A 20317-nucleotide genomic window follows, 5' to 3' on the forward strand; every position below is an offset into this window, starting at 1 on the left:
TTATCCAACTCCTCAGCTTATACCCAAAGGCCTTTTAAAATCAACATACTATAGTGATGTGGACACATCAATGTTTATAGTATCTCAATTCACTATAGCTAAGCTAAGGAACCAATCTAGGTGCCCTTCAACAGATGAATGGATAAAGAAACTGTGGTATATATACACAATAGAATATTACTCAGCCCTAAAGAAAAATGGAATTATGGTATTTGATGGTAAATGGATGGAACTGGAGAATATCGTGCTAAGTGAAATAAGCCAATCCCTCAAAACCAAAAGCTGAATGTTGTCTCTGATATGCAGATGCTAACACACAATAAGGGGTTGGGGAGGGGAGAATTAAAGTTCATTGGAGTAAACAAAAGGTAATGAAGGGAAAGAAGGGGAGATGGGAATAGGAGAGACACTAGAATGAATCTGACTTAGCTTTCCTATGTTCATATATGAATACACAACCAGTGTAACTCCACATTATGTACAACCAAAAGAATTGAAGATTATACTTCACATATGTATAATATGTCAAAATACAGTCTACTGTAATATATATATCTAAAAAGAAAGAATAAAAAATCTAAAAAAAAAACTTTTTCAGGTGTAAGGATTTAGTATAAACAAAAATAAGAAAACCATTCTGTCAGTGGTTCTTCCTCATCATCTCTATAGTGTTTTCCATAAGCAGAGGCTCTCTACTTTGTAGACGTGGGCAGTCTCACCTCATAACTAAATTGGACAATTTAGTTAATTTCCCTTTTTTTTATAAGTAGCTCCTAAAAGGGAAACATTTAAAACCTGTATAAATAAGCAAAAGAACTTGCCCAACATCTATGCAAACTTTCCTTATTTTCAGTAGTTCATATTTTGACAATCCAAGAACTATTTTGTTTTTCTTATTGCCACAAGATAACCCTACCCCCTGGCCTTTTGAGACATTGCATTAGAAATAAAAAAAGGTGAAATATGAAAAGAGAGCACATTTGGAGGTTCTTGCATGGAATGCAGCTACTCTCATACCCTTGACCAAAGAGCAGTCTTCCTCCAATGGGGAAGGTCCTCCTACTCCACGAAGCCTACAGCTTCAGGAAGGAAAACATGGAATGATGAGGGATGATTGGGACACACACTAGTCAGCCAGATCAGCCTAGTCAACCCTGGCAACCAGTGGGGTGACAGATGTCACAGAGCGATCACCCTCAAATTTGGAAAATAAAGTGCAGAGAATTCATATTGGATGACAGCAGGCTGGTCTAACAACAAAGAACTTTACTGAAAAGGAAAGAGAAAGGTGGTGGAAACACAACTTAATGCACTCATCAGAGGTGAAAATTGGTCCAGTGAGGAGTGACTGGAGATAACACTTCTTTAAATAAAAAGTAACAGGGAAAACAGAAGAGTAGAGGTAGGAATAAGTGGCCTGCTGTGTGTATGTAAGCAAGAACACCATAAATTTAACTCAGTTTATTTGAGTAGTGCCTAGTTATGTTGCTACCTGGCATCCTGTGAGCTCACTATTTTCTGTAGGAATTACTAAGCAGGCAGCTTTTCTCAGGTATATATTACCTGGGCAATTCTGTGGCTACACCAGGTCTTTCTGCTCCAAGTCCTCTTCAGTAGAGAAAGTTGCCTGTATGCAGGCTGTCACTCAGTAGTAGAACATTCACTAATGTGGAAACACAGAAAACTGAACAATTCATGCAACCAACCTGGGCCTACAAGGAGAAAAGTTAATGAACATATACATTTAACAGCTTCCATCTCACGGAGTGCAATTTTGAAGATGGATATTCTCATTCATTCTCAAAGGCTTCAGAATAATGTGACATCCAAAAGCCAACAGCACAAACAGTTCCACAGGGGTTCATTATATTGACTCCTTTCTCTTCCTGCCCCACACTCTCTGGTCATTCTTGCTCTCTGGATTAGATTTCCCAAACCAACTATGATCATGAAAGCCAAGATTCAGCTTCTTCTTTCTAAGGAATGCCTTAGTCTGTGGAGGCTAAATATGTATATACAAGTATTTATACAAATACATAAAAATATATGCATGTATACACATATATGTATATATCATATGTAATTAAATATATTAAATATGCACATTTCATATTCATACACATATATAAAATATTATCATTACCTATTATGTGTACTAAATATGTACATATATGTGCATATGTAAATTTAGGTATATGTTAAATGTATAAATATATAAACATGTGCATATATAAAATGTATTATTGAACATATAGTATGTATATTAAATATGTACCTATATATACATGTTAAATACATAAATATATATACACATAGTATACATATCTGTCTAAACATGTACATATTTATATATACCTATATATTATTTATAAATGCATATATTTTATATAAACATGCACATATTTACATATATGCATATATGTGTGTGTATATATGCATAAATGCATTGAGAACTGATTATGTTCTTATATCTTTTTTGAAATCTAGCCACATTATTTATTCAATTCCCATCTTATCATGAAATAAGAATATTATTTCTTTTTGTCAGTCTTTGCAATTGAAATATAAAAAGGAAAGCACTTCCCAGAGACCAGAATTAAATAATTTTGTGTTCAATATTTTTTCACAAAAAAATGTTTCTGATGCAAGTAGACTTTCCACACAGCAAGGAAGTTACACTTACCCTGCTAATTATATCTTTTTCTTTCAAAAGATGTATTTATATTAAGTAAACATTCATTTAAAAATGAGTTGTCTCCCATGTAAGATAAAATGTAGCATGCACAATTGTCCTCAAATTTTCCACATTGGTGGGTGCAGTTATAAATGTTCTTTTCCCCAAAGCTCTGCTCTGCCAACTTACCTTTAGAGATAGGTTATGCATCCTTTGTTATAATCCTACTTTGGTTCAGTCACTGAGAACTATTAATGATATATATCAGAAAACAACTTGGTATCACATTTTAAAAATCATAAAGATATACATTTATCTAGGGATGCAGTCAGGAGTAGAACACTTAGCTGGCATGTTGAGGCTCTGGGTTCAATTTCCAATAGAGAAAAAAAATTTTATAAAGATCTAACTTACACATTGAATTCATATATTAAATTATTATACTACATCACATAAATTTGTATAATTTTTGTGTCAATCGAAAATAAAAACTTTTAAAAATAATACAAATCCCAATGAATAGATCATGTATACTAAGACTGAGAGAAGTTCAGTGATTTATTGCAGGGGTCCATGTCCTTAATTTGAGTAAGCTCTGACAATATTTGAAGCTATTAAAAAACTATCCTACATATATTTATTATATGTATGAAATATATATACACATACATATATATACACACAAACACACACAGAATATGAAAATTCTAAAATATTATAAAAAGGAAGAACTTGCAATAAAAAGTTAATATTTCAAATTTTTTGGTAACTTAAATATATTTAGTCCATTATATTAATTTCAAAATTATTCTATATCTTGGTTGTTCATTAACAGTCCAAAACTGAACTACTTGTGATGCAAATAGAAATTTCATTACAGGTTAAAGCATCCCTATTTAGGTGCTGTAATGAGAGCTTGGGTGTTTCTTTTCTTTTCTCATTAAATGGGCACTTAATAGCTTTCTCCAACTTCTAAGACACTTCCGGGACAAAAAATGCTTTCCAGTAATAATACGAGTCTCATAATAATCCTGTGCTATAGGCAGCACAGGGATCATAATTCCCATTTTGCAGATGAAGGAAAGGATACTCATAGGAACTGTGAGATTTGTTGAAGAACACAGACACCTTCAGGCATTAAAATCTTATTCGGTTAACTGCAAACTACACTGGTATAAATTATCTTCTCATGTTGAAAATAAGGAAGTGGCTCAATTAGCATATGGCCAGTTATTGACTTAGCTATGTGTGGATCTTTTTTATGTATAGGTAGTTTTCTCATGCCCGATGCAAGGTCATCTGCAAAGATCCATGGGTCTTGATCAGGACAGTGTAACAGATAAAGAAAAGTTTTTACAATTGTGGATGGTGGAAAGAATTCTTAAAAATGCAAATGTGTGGGATTATACAAGATGTGTAGAATTCATAAGTGGTGTTTAATCAAATCAGTTGAACAGGATCAATGACTCAAAATCAAATAGGCAAAAATATCATGGTTGTATGAAGTTCCAGTATTTGAACAAAAGGAGAAAAGAGATGATCAGGCACTTCAGGAGATGGACTTGATCTCAATTCCAGGAATATCACCCTAACCATGATTGCCATCATTAGTAATTGAATTCCCATTTTAAATTAGACAGATAACTGAGCATATTGTGTAAATCAGACATTTGAATGCCCACAGCCACCTAAACATCAACTTTTAGGTCCCCTCAACCTTCTTCATAGCATAGTTTTGTTTACTACCCATTTCATACACTCATCAAGGCAGTTAACTCTTGAGTTTTTAATCATCAACTTTACAAATAAGTTAATAGAGATTGAGAATGGTTGTGGGACATTTCTAGTTCATTTGGTTTTTAAGAGATAAACCAGAACTCAAAGTTTGGTTATTAACTATGTGCCGTTCTTTCTCTTGACCCCGTTAACTAGATAATTCAACTATAAAACAAAACAGCTGCATACACACTGATCTTGAAGACTAAGTCTCCCCAATTCAGACAGATAGTATTTTTTTAGGTTTTATTTATTTTTTATTTTTTTATTCTTTTCAGATATACGTGACAGTAGAGTGTACTCTGATACATACATGGAGTATAACTTATTGTAATTGTGACCCTTTCTTGTATTTGTACGTGATGTCGAATTTCACTGGTGGTTTATTCTTATGTGAACATAGGAAAGTTACATCAGATTCATTGTACTCTCTTTCCTAATCCCATACCCTGTACCTGCCCATCATTTCCCTTGTCTAATTCAGTCAATTTTTATTCTTCCCTTCCTCCCTTTTACTGTGAGTTAGCATCTACAGAGAGAATAATTGGTCTTTGGTTTTTTGGGATTGGCTTATTTCATGTTCCATGAGAGTTTCCAGATGGTAAGTTGTGCAGTTGTGGTTTCTTGCCTTACAGGAGGACACAAAAACCCTTATGTAAGACAATGGGACTAATTCTAGACCTACCTTGCTCACTTTTTCTCACCCTCATTTGCAAGAATCTAAGAGGAATTACTAAGGGATCCCTTGCACTCCCTAGGATTTCCTTTGCTTCCTTAGAATTCAATATGGCTGATCTTCTAGAGTAGAAATAATCTCCACAGCCTGGTAAATCTAACAAAACCAATTCCTCTAAATACGACATGCTTTCAAGTAGTGAAGAAAAATAATTCCTTTGGTTATTCATAAAGCTTCTCAATTAGGCAGGCAAGGTGAGAAATTAAAGTCTGCCTGCCTCTCCTGTCTTATATAATATTCATTAAGATTTAAGTCCCCATGATAGATTTCTTTGTTAGCATTTTTCATTATCCTTTCTTTATGGTCATTCTTCATTCAATTTTCAATCTATGTGACAGTACTTGCAGCTAAGGTAATTTGAATTAAATTTTCAAGCAAAATCTCTTTGAGTTTGTGTGTGTGAATTGATATCAACTCTTTTTATTATGATCAAGATATTTGCTATCTGCTCTATTCCTTTATTCACTAATTTAGTGAGTTTATCAAAAAAGCAATCAAGTTTGTGTGGCATAACATGTTCTTTATAAATTTAGCATGGCCCCAGAGAATGAATCTGCTATTTATTAACAAAGTAGGCAACAGAAGCACAAGGGTTTTTCCTTTCTTTTTTCTTTTCCTCTTCTTCTTCTTCTTTTTTTTTAATGACACTCCTTAAGGGGACAGCTGCAGAGACTGATTTCTAGTTTGAAAGAGGAATTCACAGTCTGTTCTCTGTAAAGGGCTAGGGCCCCTGAGGCAAGGGGTGAGTCTCCTCAAACTCACATAGAGATCTCAAGTTTTGAAATAGAGTGGGTTTACAAAGGGCCATATCCCTGAGGTCAATCAAGGGCCTTGAAGTGTCTTGCATGTGGCATCTGAAATTCTGGTCAGAACCACAGGCTGTTCAGACCAAAGCTCACAGTAAAACCCAAGCTTACAGCCAGGCTTATTGCAACACTAGGGGACCAGAAAGTTCCTGCCATCTGTCACACACTTTATGTATTAACCTTTTAATTGGTTTCATCATATTTTTTTTCTGGGGATCTATTAAATTCAATTTCCTTAAAGGAATCTTACTTTGTTAAATGGGTTCTGAAACATCTCATCTTTTTTCTTTTTGTTTTTGTTAAAATAAGGAAGGACATGATTAAATGAAATAAAATGTTTGGAAACTGCTAGTAAACAAATAGGTTTATTTGTAGATTAAATGGTTAATATGAAAAAAGCCTGCAATAGTTAAGTGCTATTTATATAATTTTAACAAACTTTGAGTTTTTGTTCACCTAAATGCAGATACAGCAAATTAAGAACTAGGAATATTCTTTTGAAAATATCTTGTTGTGAATCTAATAAAGTTGACACTATTCCCATATTTTTAGAAAAAAGGAAAAGTATATTTCTGAAGTGCTATTGGATTTGAAGGAATTTTAATTATTAATTCAATTAATCTGAACTTTAGAAATACCAATTTTAGATATCATCTGTTGTGTCCACTAAGACACATACATTACATATGTGTATACACACCCTGACAGATATTGATTATATCATACTTTCTGCTATAATAATGTAATTGTCATAATTTATTAACAATCCTGGATACCCTATTAGGAGTGCAGAAGGCCAGAAAGATTTGCATACCATTTTCACTACCTTTCTTTTGGCCAGAACTCAGTCATATGTCCTGAACATAATTTCAATGAAGAATAGCATATATAATCTGCCTCTGAGTTTGCAAAGAAAATTGATGAGCAATTTGTCTCAGTGGCTACAAAAATCCTAAAATAAACCAGTTTTACATGTTTCTATTTGGGTGATCTAGCTTACTAAGGGTCACAGAAAACATAGACCAACTGCAGAATCATGGAATATGGCCTTGCAATACACTTTAAAGATAATCTAGCCAAGAGGGCAACATTTAAAAGAAAATGGACTCCTATACTCGAAAGTGTGATGATAGAAAATAAATTAAAATTAGATAGTTAAAATAAAAACAAAAGACAGAAAAAAAATATCCAGAATCTTTGATTAAAGGTATGCACCCTTGCTTGAGTGTGGTGGCATGGCACACATCTGTAATCTCAGTGGGTAGGAGGTGAGGCAGGAAAATTTGAGTTCAAAGCCAGCATCAGCAATTTAGCGAGGCCCTAAGCAACTCAGTGAGACCCTGTCTCTAAATTAAAAAAAAATGGACTGGACACGTGGCTCAGTGGTTAAGTGCCCTAAGAGTTTTTTTTTTTCTTTTCAGATATGTATTCTTTGCAAAACAGGACATAATTATGCACCCATTCAAAAAAGATGCTTTAAGAAAGCTAAACCTTATATCTTAAATTTCAAATGCTTTGATTTCCATGGAAATGATCTGAGCTCATGTTCATAGAACAAAGAGGACTTAATTCCATAATCTCTTTGTGGTAGTTTGTAATCTATAAAGAAATATAAACTTAACAATGAATAGTTATAGTACTTCCAGTACTATTACCACGACTATGGCTTTTAGGTGGTTTAGATGTGAAGAAGTCTAAAATGGGAAAAATTAGTTTTTAATTATACAAAATATTTATTCTTTATGAATAAAATAATATTTAACAACCAAAAATTTAAAGTATTATTGTACCTATTTTAATTAAAAATCAGTTGCATTTTATGAATCTTGTTAAGAAACCTGGGGTCTAATCAGACATGATGAAGATTTGGTCCTAATTTTTCCTCTATTAGGCATAGTCTCTCTGGCATAATTTCTAGGTCCTTAATCCACTTTGAGTTTTGTGCATAGTAAGAGATAGGAGTTTAGCTTCATTTTGCTGCCTTTGAATTTCCACTTTTATCAGCACCGTTTGTTGAAGAAACTATTTTGCTTCCAAAGTATGTTTTTAGTTCCTTTGTCTAGTATGAGATAACTGTATTTATGTGGGTTTGTCTCTGTGTCTTCTATTCTGTACCATTGGTCTACATGTCTATTTTAGTGCCAATACCATGCCATTTTTGTTACTACAACTTTGTAGTAGAGTTTAAGTTCTGGTATTGTGGTGTGTCTTGATTGACTCTTCTAGCCAAGTTTTGCTTTGGATATTTCGGTTGTCTTGTTTTTCCAAAAGAATTTCATGATTATCTTTCTATTTCTATAAGGAATTACTTTGGGTTTTTAATTGGAATTGCATTGGATCTGTATAGTGTTTGGGTAATATGCCCATTTTAACAACATTAATTTTGCCTCTCCAAGAGCATGGGAACTTCATCCATCTTCTAAGGCCTTCTTCAATTTCTTTCTTTAGTGTTCTGTAGTTTTCATTATATAGATTTTTTTTACCTCTTTTGTTAAGTAGATTCTCAGATTTCTTTTTTTTTCTTTTTTTTGAAGCTATTGTGAATGGGGTAGTTTCCCAAATTTCTCTTTGAAAGGATTCATCACTGATGTATAGAAATGCATTTGATTTATGGGTATTGATTTTATAACTTGCTACTTTGCTGAATTCATTTATTAATTCTTAAAGTTTTATGGTGGAGGTTTTTGCAAGAAATAAAATTAAGAATTAATAAATGGGATGGATTCAAACTGAAAATCTTCTTCTCTGAAAAACAAACAATCAATGAGATGAAAAGAGTGCCCACATTGTGGGAGCAAATTTGATACTTCTCGAAAAAGATATACAATCAATCAATAAATATAGAAAAAATGTTAACCATAATTAGAAATTAGAGAAATGCAAATCAAAACTACTCTAAGACTTCATCTCATGTCAGTCAGAATGGCAGTTACCAATAATACAGATAATAATAAATGTTTGCAAGGAAGTAGGGAAAAAGGCACACTCACACATTGCTGGTGGAATTGCAAATTGGTACATACACTATGGAAAGCAGTATGGAGATTCCTTAGAAAACTTGGAATGGAACCACAACTTGACCCAGCTATCCCATTCCTCTGTCTATACCCAAAGGACATAAAATCATCATACTATAGTAACACAGCCACATCAATGTTTTTTTAATTGGTTGTTCAAAACCTTACAAAACTCTTGACATATCATATTTCATACATTACCATACATTAGCTTCAAGTGAGTTATGAACTCCCATTTTTACCCCAAATACAGATTGCAGAATCACATCGGTTACACATCCCCATTTTTACATAATGCCATACTAGTAACTGTTGTATTCTGCTAGCTTTCCTATCCTCTACTATTCCCCCTCCCCTCCCCTCCCATCTTCTCTCTCTACCCTATGTACTGTAATTCATTTCTCACCTTGTTTATTTTCCCATTCCACTCACAACTTCTTATATGTAATTTAGTATAACAATTAGGATCTCCCTCCGTTTCCATGCAATTCCCCTTTTCTCTCCCTTTCCCTCCCACCTCAGATTAACATTAAACTTCTGTTTAATGTTAATCTTTTCTTCCTGCTCTTCCTCCCTGCTCTATCCTTAGTTGCTCTCATTATATCAAAGAAGACATTTGGTATTTGTTTTTGAGGGATTGGCTAGCTTCACTAAGCATAATCTGCTCTAGTGCCATCCACTTCCCTGCAAATTCCATGATTTTGTCATTTTTTAGTGCTGTGTAATACTCCATGGTGTATAGATGCCACATTTTTTTAATCCATTCATCCATTGAAGGGCATCTGGGTTGGTTCCACAGTCTAGCAATTGTGAATTGTGCTGCTATGAACATCGATGTGGCAGTATCCCTGTAATACGCTCTTTTAAGGTCTTCAGGGAATAGTCTGAGAAGGGCAATAGCTGGATCAAATGGTGGTTCCATTCCCAGCTTTCCCAGGAATCTCCATACTGCTTTCCAAATTGGCTGAACCAATTTGCAGTCCCACCAGCAATGTACAAGAGTACCCTTTTCCCCACATCCTCGCCAGCACTTGTTGTTTGACTTCATAATGGCTGCCAATCTTACTGGAGTGAGATGGTATCTTAGGGTGGTTTTGATTTGCATTTCTCTGACTGCTAGAGATGGTGAGCATTTTTTCATGTACTTGTTGATTGATTGTATGTCCTCCTCTGAGAGGTTTCTGCTCAGGTCCTTGGCCCATTTGTTGATTGGGTAATTTGTTATCTTATTGTCTAATTTTTTGAGTTCTTTGTATATTCTGGATATTAGGATTCTATCTGAGGTGTGAGGAGTAAATATTTGTTCCCATGATGTAGGCTCCCTATTTACCTCTCTTATTGTTTCTCTTGCTGTGAAAAAACTTTTTAGTTTAAGTAAGTCCCATTTGTTGATTCTTGCTGTTAACTCTTGTGCTATGGGTGTCCTATTAAGGAATTTGGAGCCCGACCCCACTATATGTAGATCGGAGCCAACTTTTTCTTCTATCAGACGAGGAGTCTCTGATTTGATATCAAGGTCCTTGATCCATTTTGAGTTAACTTTTGTTCATGGTGAGAGGAGGGGGTTCAGTTTCATTTTGTTGCATATAGATTTCCAGTTTTCCCAACACCATTTGTTGAAGATGCTATACTTCTTCCATTGCATGCTTTTAGCCCCTTTATCAAATATAAGATAGTTGTAACTTTGTGGATTGGTCTCTGTGTCCTCTATTCTGTACCATTCGTCCACCCACCTGTTTTGGTACCAGTACCATGCTGTTTTTGTTACAATTGCTCTGTAATATAGTTTGAAATCTGGTATCGCTATACCGCCTGATTCACACTTCCTGCTTAGAATTGCTTTTGCTATTCTGGGTTTTTTATTTTTCCATATGAATTTCATGATTGCTTTCTCTATTTCTACAAGCAATGCCGTTGGGATTTTGATTGGCATTGCATTAAACCTATAGAGAACTTTTGGTAATATCGCCATTTTGATGATGTTAGTTCTGCCTATCCATGAACAGGGTATATTTTTCCATCTTCTAAGATCTTCTTCTACTTCTCTCTTTAGGGTTCTGTAGTTTTCATTGTATAAATCTTTTACCTCTTTTGTTAGGTTGATTCCCAAGTATTTTATTTTATTTTTTTGAGGATATTTTGAATGGAGTGTTTTTCCTCATTTCTGTTTCAGAGGTTTTGTCGCTGATATACAGGAATGCCTTTGATTTATGCGTGTTGATTTTGTATCCTGCCACTTTGCTGAATTCATTTATTAGTTCTAGTAGTTTTTTTGTAGACCCTTTTGGGTTTTCTAGGTATATAATCATGTCATCCACAAATAGTGATAATTTAAGTTCTTCTTTTCCTATTTTTATGCCTTTAATTTCTTTCATCTGTCTAATAGCTCTGGCCAGTGTTTTGAGAACTATATTGAATAGAAGTGGTGATAGAGGGCATCCCTGACTTGTCCCAGACTTTAGAGGGAATGCCTTCAATTTTTCTCCATTCAGAATGATGCTAGCCTGAGGTTTAGCATAGATAGCTTTTACAATGTCAAAGTAATTTCCTGTTATCCCTAGTTTTTCTAATGTTTTGAACATAAAGGGATGCTGTACTTTGTCGAATGCTTTTTCTGCATCTATCGAGATGATCATAATGGTTCTTATCTTTAAGTCTATTGATGTGGTGAATAACATTTATTGATTTCCGTATGTTGAACCATCCTTGCATCCCAGGGATGAATCCTACTTGATAATGGTTCACAATTTTTTTGATGTGCCTTTGTATCCGATTCACCAGAATTTTATTGAGGATTTTTGCATCTAGGTTCATCAGGGATATTGATCTGTAGTTTTCTTTCTTTGAGGTGTCTTTGTCTGGTTTCGGAATCAACGTGATGTTGGCCTCATAGAATGAATTTGGAAGAGCTCCCTCTTTTTCTATTTCCTGAAATAACTTGAACAGTATTGGTATTAATTCTTCTTTAAAGGTTTTGTAAAACTCTGCTGTATACCCATCCGGTCCTGGGCTTTTCTTGGTTGGTAGTCTTTTGAGTGTTTCTTCAATTTCATCCATTGATATAGGTCTGTTCAAATTGTGTGTATCCTCCTGACTCACTCTGGGCAAATCATATATCTTAAGAAATTTATCGATGTCTTCACTATCTTCTATTTTATTGGAATATAGGTTTTCAAAGTAATTTCTAATTGTCTTCTGTATTTCTGTAGTATCTGTTGTGATATTGCCTTTTTCATCCCGTATGTAAGTAATTTGAGTTCTCTCTTTTCTTCTCTTCGTTAGCATTGCTAAGGGTCTGTCAATCTTATTTATTTTTTCGAAGAACCAACTTTTAGTTTTGTTAATTTTTTCAATAGTTTCTTTTGTTTCAATTTCGTTGATTTTCACTCTGATTTTAATTATTTCTTGCCTTCTGCTGCATTTGCTGTTGTTTTGTTCTTCCTTTTCTAGGGCTTTGAGATGAAGTGGCTCATTTATTTGTTGTTTTTTCTTTTTTTTTTTTTTTTTTTTTTTTGAGGAATGACCTCCAGGCAATGAATTTTTCTCTTAAAACTGCTTTCATTGTGTCCAATAGATTCCGATAAGTTGTGTCTGTATTTTCATTTATCTCTAAGATATTTTTGATTTCCTCCTTTATGTCTTCTGTAACCCCTTGATCATTCAGTAACATATTGTTCATTTTCCATGTGATATAGGATTTTCCCATCCTTCTTTTATCATTGATTTCCAGTTTCATTCCATTATAATCAGATAAAATGCATGGTATTATCTCCACCCCTTTATATTTACTGAGGGTTGCCCTATGGCATAATATATGGTCTTTTTTTGAGAAGGATCCATGTGCTGCTGAGAAAGAAGTATATCCACTTGATGATGGTTGATATATTCTATATATGTCAGTTAAGTCTAGGTTATTGATTGTGTTATTGAGATCTATAGTTTCTTTATTCAACTTTTGTTTGGAGGATCTGTCCAATGGTGAGAGAGGTGTGTTGAAGTCACCCATAATTATTGTGTTGTGGTCTATTTGATTCTTGAACTTGAGGAGAATTTGTTTTATGAATGTCGCAGCACCATTATTTTATGCATAAATATTGATAATTGTTATATCTTGTTGGTGAATGGTTCCTTTTAACAGTATATAATGTCCTTCCTTATCCCTTTGGATTAACTTAGTCTTGAAGTCGATTTTATTCGATATGAGGATGGCCACCCCTGCTTGCTTGTGAGGACCGTGTGCGTGGTATATTTTTTCCCAACCTTTCACCTTTAGCCTGTGTATGTCTTTTTCAATCAGATATGTCTCCTGGAAGCAGCATATTGTTGGATTTGTATTTTTAATCCATGTTACCAGTCTATGTCGCTTTATTGGAGAGTTTAAACCATTAATGTTTAGAGTTACTATTGCTATATGGTTTGTACTTCCAGCCATGTTTGATTATTTGTCTCTCTTTTTTTTTAAAAAAAAAATTTAGTTTGTTTCTCCATGATTAACTTTCCCCGCTCCGTCTGTCATTACAGAGGTACTTCCCACTGTTGGCTTTGGTTATTGTTTTTCATTTCTTCCTCGTGTAGTGTTTTGCTCAAGATGCTTTGCAATGCTGGTTTTCTGGCTGTGAATTCTTTTAGCTTTTGTTTATCATGAAAGATTTTTATTTCCTTGTCGTACCTGAAGCTTAATTTTGCTGGATACAGAATTCTTGGTTGGCAACCATTGTCTTTCAGTGTTTGAAATACGTTGTTCCCAGATCTTCTCGCTTTCAGCGTCTGTGATGAGAAATCCATTGTTAACCTTATTGGTTTACCCCTGAATGTAATCTGCCTCCTTTCTCTTGTAGCTTTTAATATTTTCTCTTTGTTCTGTATATTGGATATCTTCATAACAACGTGTCTTGGCGTTGGTCTACTTTGATTTTGTATGTGCGGTGTCCTGTATGCATCTACAATTTGTATATCTGTTTCCTTCTTTACTTCTGGAAAGTTTTCTGTAATTATTTCATGTAGCAGGTTACTCATTCCCTTGGTTTGAATCTCTGTACCTTCCTCTATCCCGATGACTCATAAATTTGGTTTTTTAATGTTATCACATATCTCTTGGATGTTTCTCTCGTGATTTTTAACCAGCCTATCAGAGTTGGCTAGACTCTTTTCAAGATGATATATTTTGTCTTCATTATCTGACGTTCTGGCTTCTACTTGCTCCACTCTATTAGTGATGCTCTTGTCTGAGTTTCTAATTTGGTTTATAATTTCCTTTATTTCTAAGATTATTGTTTGATTCTTTTTTATAATCTCTGTCTCCTGATAAAGATGCTTAACTTCTTCTTTTATCTGTTTTTGTAATTCATTCTCAATGTGTTCTTTCGCTGCTTGAATTTGCTGTCTTGTATCCTCTTTAAGGTTCCATTCCATCTGTCTAAGGTATTCCTTGAGTTCTTTATATGACCATTTTTCTGATGAATCTATATCCTCCTGAATATTTAGGCTTTCCTGCATTGTTTGTACTCCTTTTCTCTCTTGCTTTTTCATATTGCTCATGTTGCTTCTTGTTCTGTTTGACTGCTGAGTTACTGTTTACTCCTATAAATTTATTTGATGCTTGGGAGGAAAGGTATTATAGGGGAAGGGAAGAAGTCACCAAAGAGAATGAGAGTAAGCAGGTAGAATTCAAGGAAGGGAGAATATGAGAATTGAAAAGAAATGCAAAGACAGAAGAAAAGAAGAGAGAGAGAGAAAAGAAACAAAAAATTAAAAAGAATTAAATAGAAATCATAATAGCAATAATAAAAATGAAAATTAGTATCAAAAATAAAATAAAACAAAATGAATTTAAAAAAAAAAAATTTAAGAAAACAACAACAAAAACAAAACAAAACCAAAAAAAATTTTAATAAATGCAGTCTTAGAGTTCGATTCACTATTTTTCCAGTAGGTGGAGCTGTGCCCACCAGGCCAAGCTTCTCCTCTCCTTAGGCGGGAGCCAGTCACTGTGCAGCAGCTCTTCCTCCTGGACTGGGCGGGTCTCCAATCCTGAGTGCACCGGTGACACTCACCACAATATTGGCTACACGCCAAGTCTGCTGCTCCTGTGAGCCCTGTTTTCATGATTGCCTGGGCACATTCTCCCTGTCTGCCATTCCCTTGGACCCTAAGTTTGTAGAGCTTGGGGCTGAGAATCCCCAGCGAATTTACTTGCCCTCTGGTAGCCACGCCCCTGGAAGCTAGTGCAAGAGACCTCAGTTTTCAGCACTGGTGTTAGCGGTAGCCGGGATTTCCGCACTGTGGGTTCTGCACCACTCCTGATTCCCCCGTGCGGGCAGGGCTGTTCGAAGAGCCTGGCGGGCGGGGCCTTTTGCAGCACCCGGCAGGTGGGAGCTGTCCACACGAGCGTGGGGTGGGGGGGTGGGGTGGTCTTTTGCAGCACTGAACCGCCAGAGGCAGTTCATGGAGCTGGGAAGGCGGGCCCCAGCCAGGCAGCAGCCTTTCGTATGCTCACTGCAACACATCAATGTTTATAGCAGCTAAATTCACAATAGCTAAACTGTGGAACCAACCTAGATGTCATTTAATAGATAAGTTGATAAAGAAACGGTGGTATATATACACGATGGAATATTATTTAGCATTAAAAGAGAGTATAATTATGTCATTTGCAGGTAAATGGATGAAGTTTGTAGTATATCATGCTAAGAGAAGTAAGCCAATCCCAAATAATCAAAGTCCAAATGTTCTCTCTGATAAGTGGAAGCTGATACATAATGGGTGAGAGCATGGGAGAAATGTAGAAAATATGATTGGGCAAAGGGGATAGCAGGGTGAGGTATGGGGGCTGGAATTATGGTGGAATGAGATAGACATTATTACCCTGTATGACTGCACATATGATGCAATGCTACATCATATACAATTGGAGAAATGAAAAGTTGTGCTACAATTCTCTACAATGAATCAAAATGAATTCTGCTGTCATATATACTTAATTAAATAAATAATTTTAAAAAATCAGTTGCAGGTAAAATGAAAATAGTTTTCTTCTCTACCTATTATACTTATGTTATTGAAGATACATAATTTTTGAACTTATCCTTAGAGATTGAGAGGTTTTCCTAATAGTTAGTGTATATCTGTTGAATAAGGCAGTAATGAAACAATGAAATAATTTAAAATGTTTGGAATAAATTAACTGATTAATTATAAGCAGTACTTTTTTCTCTGTTGTGAGAATATATAGCATTTATCACCAACTTCCATAGTAACAGTTAATTAATTTAGTTTACACTAATATGACATCCCTTTATAACTAAGAAATGTTTTAAGTTTTATTTAGTGTTCCTCAACAATCATTTTTTTCTATTATTTTAATTCAATGGGACATTATCATTTCTCTCTCAATTGCATATAGATAATTTGAAACATGTAGGGGAGTTACATAATGTTTTCCAGACTCAAAATCTACACTCTTGGACTCCAGGCAAGATTGGGATTTGGACTTGTCTTCCAAACTATTTGGGCTCAGTCAGGATATCAAATTTTCCAACTAAATGCAAAGATATTTCTTTAACTAGAATTATGAACATCTGCAAAAATAAAACCAAATATATTATTCAGTCTTTCAACTGCCAAGTGGATATACATCCTGACTTTTGGTTTCCAGGAATTAATTATGAGAAGATTGGACTGAATTTTGAAAGAGTTTTCCCATCACCTGCTTTTTGCATGAATGACTTATTTCCAAATAATACCCTGTATTTATCCTACATACCTCTGTACAAAGTGTCTGAGGTATTCAATACCCTAATGAGTTTGTACCAAATAAAAAAACGACATAATAACATTAGAAACAGATGTTTTCCTATAAGATCTTTTGATTAAATTGGAGAAAATGATATTATCATGCATCAAAAAAAATTAAGTCAACTTATTTTTTTAAAGAAATCCCACTCTAATACCAAATTCTTCTTGTCACATCCAATGAACTTGCTGGTATGAGCTGTGTCACAATAACTCTGTTACATTTTGCTTTTATTATGTTACAAAAATGATTTACATCCAATTATTTTATGTCAGTCTAATTATTAAAATGAGGTGGGCATCACACAATACTATAAAGTGGTTTTTATATGTAGTCAGAAAGGAATGATATAATACAAATACATGCATTTTGCATAATGTTTGCAGCATCTACAAATATTGTATTCTCAAAGGCAGCCACACGAATTTTCAAATACAATATAAAATTTCAGTACCCTTTGTGGAATTATAAGCACCATAGTGACACAGATGATGTGGAACATTGGGGAAATAAAAACACACAATGTCTAGTTTCTCACAGCGTTCTTTTTCCCAGAATTTACTCAAATCCCAGAGAATGAACACACACACACACACACACACACACACACGCTATTTTTTTTAAACTTAACACATCTACAGGCTTTGTAAAGTAGTGAGCTTTCTGAGAAATATCAAAGGAGCTGTTATCTTCCCAAGTTTAAATACTATTTATAACATTATCTCTACTTACAACCACCAAATAAAAGAAGAGGAAAGAAAGTGGGGGAAAAGATCAGCTCTCCCAGAAGCATGCTTATTGTCAAGTGTCTTTGGAATATCTTTTGTTTTAGAGTTGGGATCATCCTCCTGTGCCTACTTTAAGCCATAGTTATTCCAAAACTGTAGAAAGAAATTTCACACATCACAACTCAAATGTGAAAATACAGTTGTAATTGCTTTCATCTTGCTCCACATCCCTCTCTTTCTTGGTCACAAATGGCAGGAAAGGCTCAAATGTATTTAAAATTAGGTTATTTGAAATTTTCTGGTTTGCTTTAATACTTTCAAAATGATTTATCACACCACTTAATTTTTTTCATAATGTATTTAATTATGTATTCATATACATCATTGGTGACTCATGTAATTATTTATTCTCTGGTAATTATCCAATACTATTACCATTTATTTATTTATTTTACAGCTCCTTTTTTTCTGTTCTGCTTGTTGAAGTGTCTTTGAGGTTGCCTCCTATGGCCTATTGATATATCTTTTTAAAAGCACATTATTTTCTGGTATTGCTAAAATATTCAGTTTGTATGTTTTCTGTCCAAATTCTAGAATCAATGCTTTCTGCAAAGAGTCTCCTGTATCTCTTTTCATTAAAGAAGTATATTTATCTGGGCTCAAAGTGTGCTGATTCTATTTGAGTATTTCTTCTTGTAGCCTCCTCTAAGGAAATGCACTTAGGAAAACATGTATGTAAACATAAATTCATACATGTACATTTAGACTTATATATGTATATATATTCACATATAAATATTTATATTTGTATCATTCCACTAAATCAATATCGGTTTACACTGATGTGCCTGACTGTGATCCAGCATCACGGGATTTAATCTTGTGTTCTTCTTACTTGTGGTGTCTGTCTTTAACAATGAAAAATCTAGCACTAACTATGTAATTTTTTTAATCATTGACATAAATGTAAAGTTATGCCAGAATTACTAACTAGTATCCCTATGATAAACAGAATTACAAGTATATTAGAGCTTTTTTTCTACACTTCTCTTGGTATTTACCTCTGTATTTTGTGAAAACATTATTTTCCATAATTATTTGGGTTAGATATTATCTCCCTTATCTTTTGCAAAATGTTATCTTATTTGTAGTAGATGCATCCATGATAATCTGCATTGTATCCTGTTTGCCCCAGTAAACTTTTGGCTTATTCGTTTATTTATTTATTTGAGTTCTGGGGCCACTTTCTAGGTGTTGGGGAGGGGTGGATTTCCTAAGTAGATCACCATGTCATTTATTGCTCAACATGTCATCTATATCAAAATGAAAAAGCTTTTATTATTATTATTTTTTTGCAGTTTATGTTTTTTTCTTCATCTTTCCTTTTCTTCCCTAATTGCACTTTGTAGGGCTATCAGTGTGATGAAAGAGTAGAATCAAGAGAACTTCTTTGACTAGATATCAAACAGAAGAAAAGTAACCACACTCTCAGCACTGAATATGTTTATAGCTATCAATACTCTTCATTAATTTCTTCATATATTTATGTGTCTTACAATCTATTTTTAAGTCAAATAGGCATTACAGGGCATTAGATGCTAAGTGAAGATTATCTTTTAAAATCTATATACCTGAACATGTCTTTGTTCTCCATGGCTTTGGCATTTGGATTTGTTAATCTACTTTGAAGTTGAACTCGGTTTCATGCTTTATTGCATTTAGATAGAGAACTACAAAGGCTGATTGCTCACTTCTGGATTCCCACTGATTTCCAAAATTACCTTTATGTGATATTAAATAAAATGATTGTAAGGTGTTCTATTTTCTTCCATTAAAAAGTATAACCTCTTTTCCTAAAGTTAAATCTGGGCTGGCTTTGCTACAATCTGTGAGTATAGAAAGTGGAAATGATAGACCTACAACTTAAGAGAGCTTTTCACTGATGCTCATAGGAACTCTGAAATCATCACTGTGTGTCTGAGTCCAGGGAAATTCACTACAGGATTAGGAACATATGTCCATGTTAAGTCGTCCTGTCCTCTCAACAACCATCAGCTGTTGCAATACCTTCAGTCACTGTTTGAAGAGTGACATTAGCCAAAACCAGAATAAAAACTGTCCAACTGAACACTGCCTGAATTGCCAGTCCACAAAACTGACCACAGGATATATGGTAGCTACAACAGACAAGCAATTTCATTGTGTTATTTGTTTTTTATTTCCAGCACAGAGAACCAGAAGGATTTGTTCTTTGCTTTGGATTACCACCCCTTTATATTTGTTCTTTCCCTAGCCTGTGGGTCTTATCTTTTGATTACTGAAATTAAATGTTATAACATTGAAAACTCTGGTAGTATATCTCTACAGAGCCCACTTTTAAGACAATTGATTCACTGTAGACAATCTGTCTATATAATTTAAAATTCAGACTTAAGAAATGAACTATTTGTCTGAGCTTGAAATCCTGAGCAGTGAACACATTGATTTCAATTGGCAGAGAAAGCAGGTCGTATGTGGACTAATGATCCATGGAGCATTGGCTCAATATCACATAAGTATTATCCATATTATCATTTGCTAACCACAGTGGTTCTTTTCCATTTATATCCATCACTAATTCATGACTTAGGATTCTTTCCTCTTCTAATTTGATCTTACCTGAGGCTGTTGCAGATATTTATTCCCACAAAGTATTAAACAGCCTTACAAAATCTGAAATAATTAGTTACCAAGTTAATCACTACCAACTTTACATTCTTAGTTTGTAATCAACACTTCTTTACACCAA

Source organism: Callospermophilus lateralis, chromosome 4 (assembly GCF_048772815.1).
Source record: "Callospermophilus lateralis isolate mCalLat2 chromosome 4, mCalLat2.hap1, whole genome shotgun sequence".
NCBI classification, from domain to species: Eukaryota; Metazoa; Chordata; class Mammalia; order Rodentia; family Sciuridae; genus Callospermophilus; species Callospermophilus lateralis.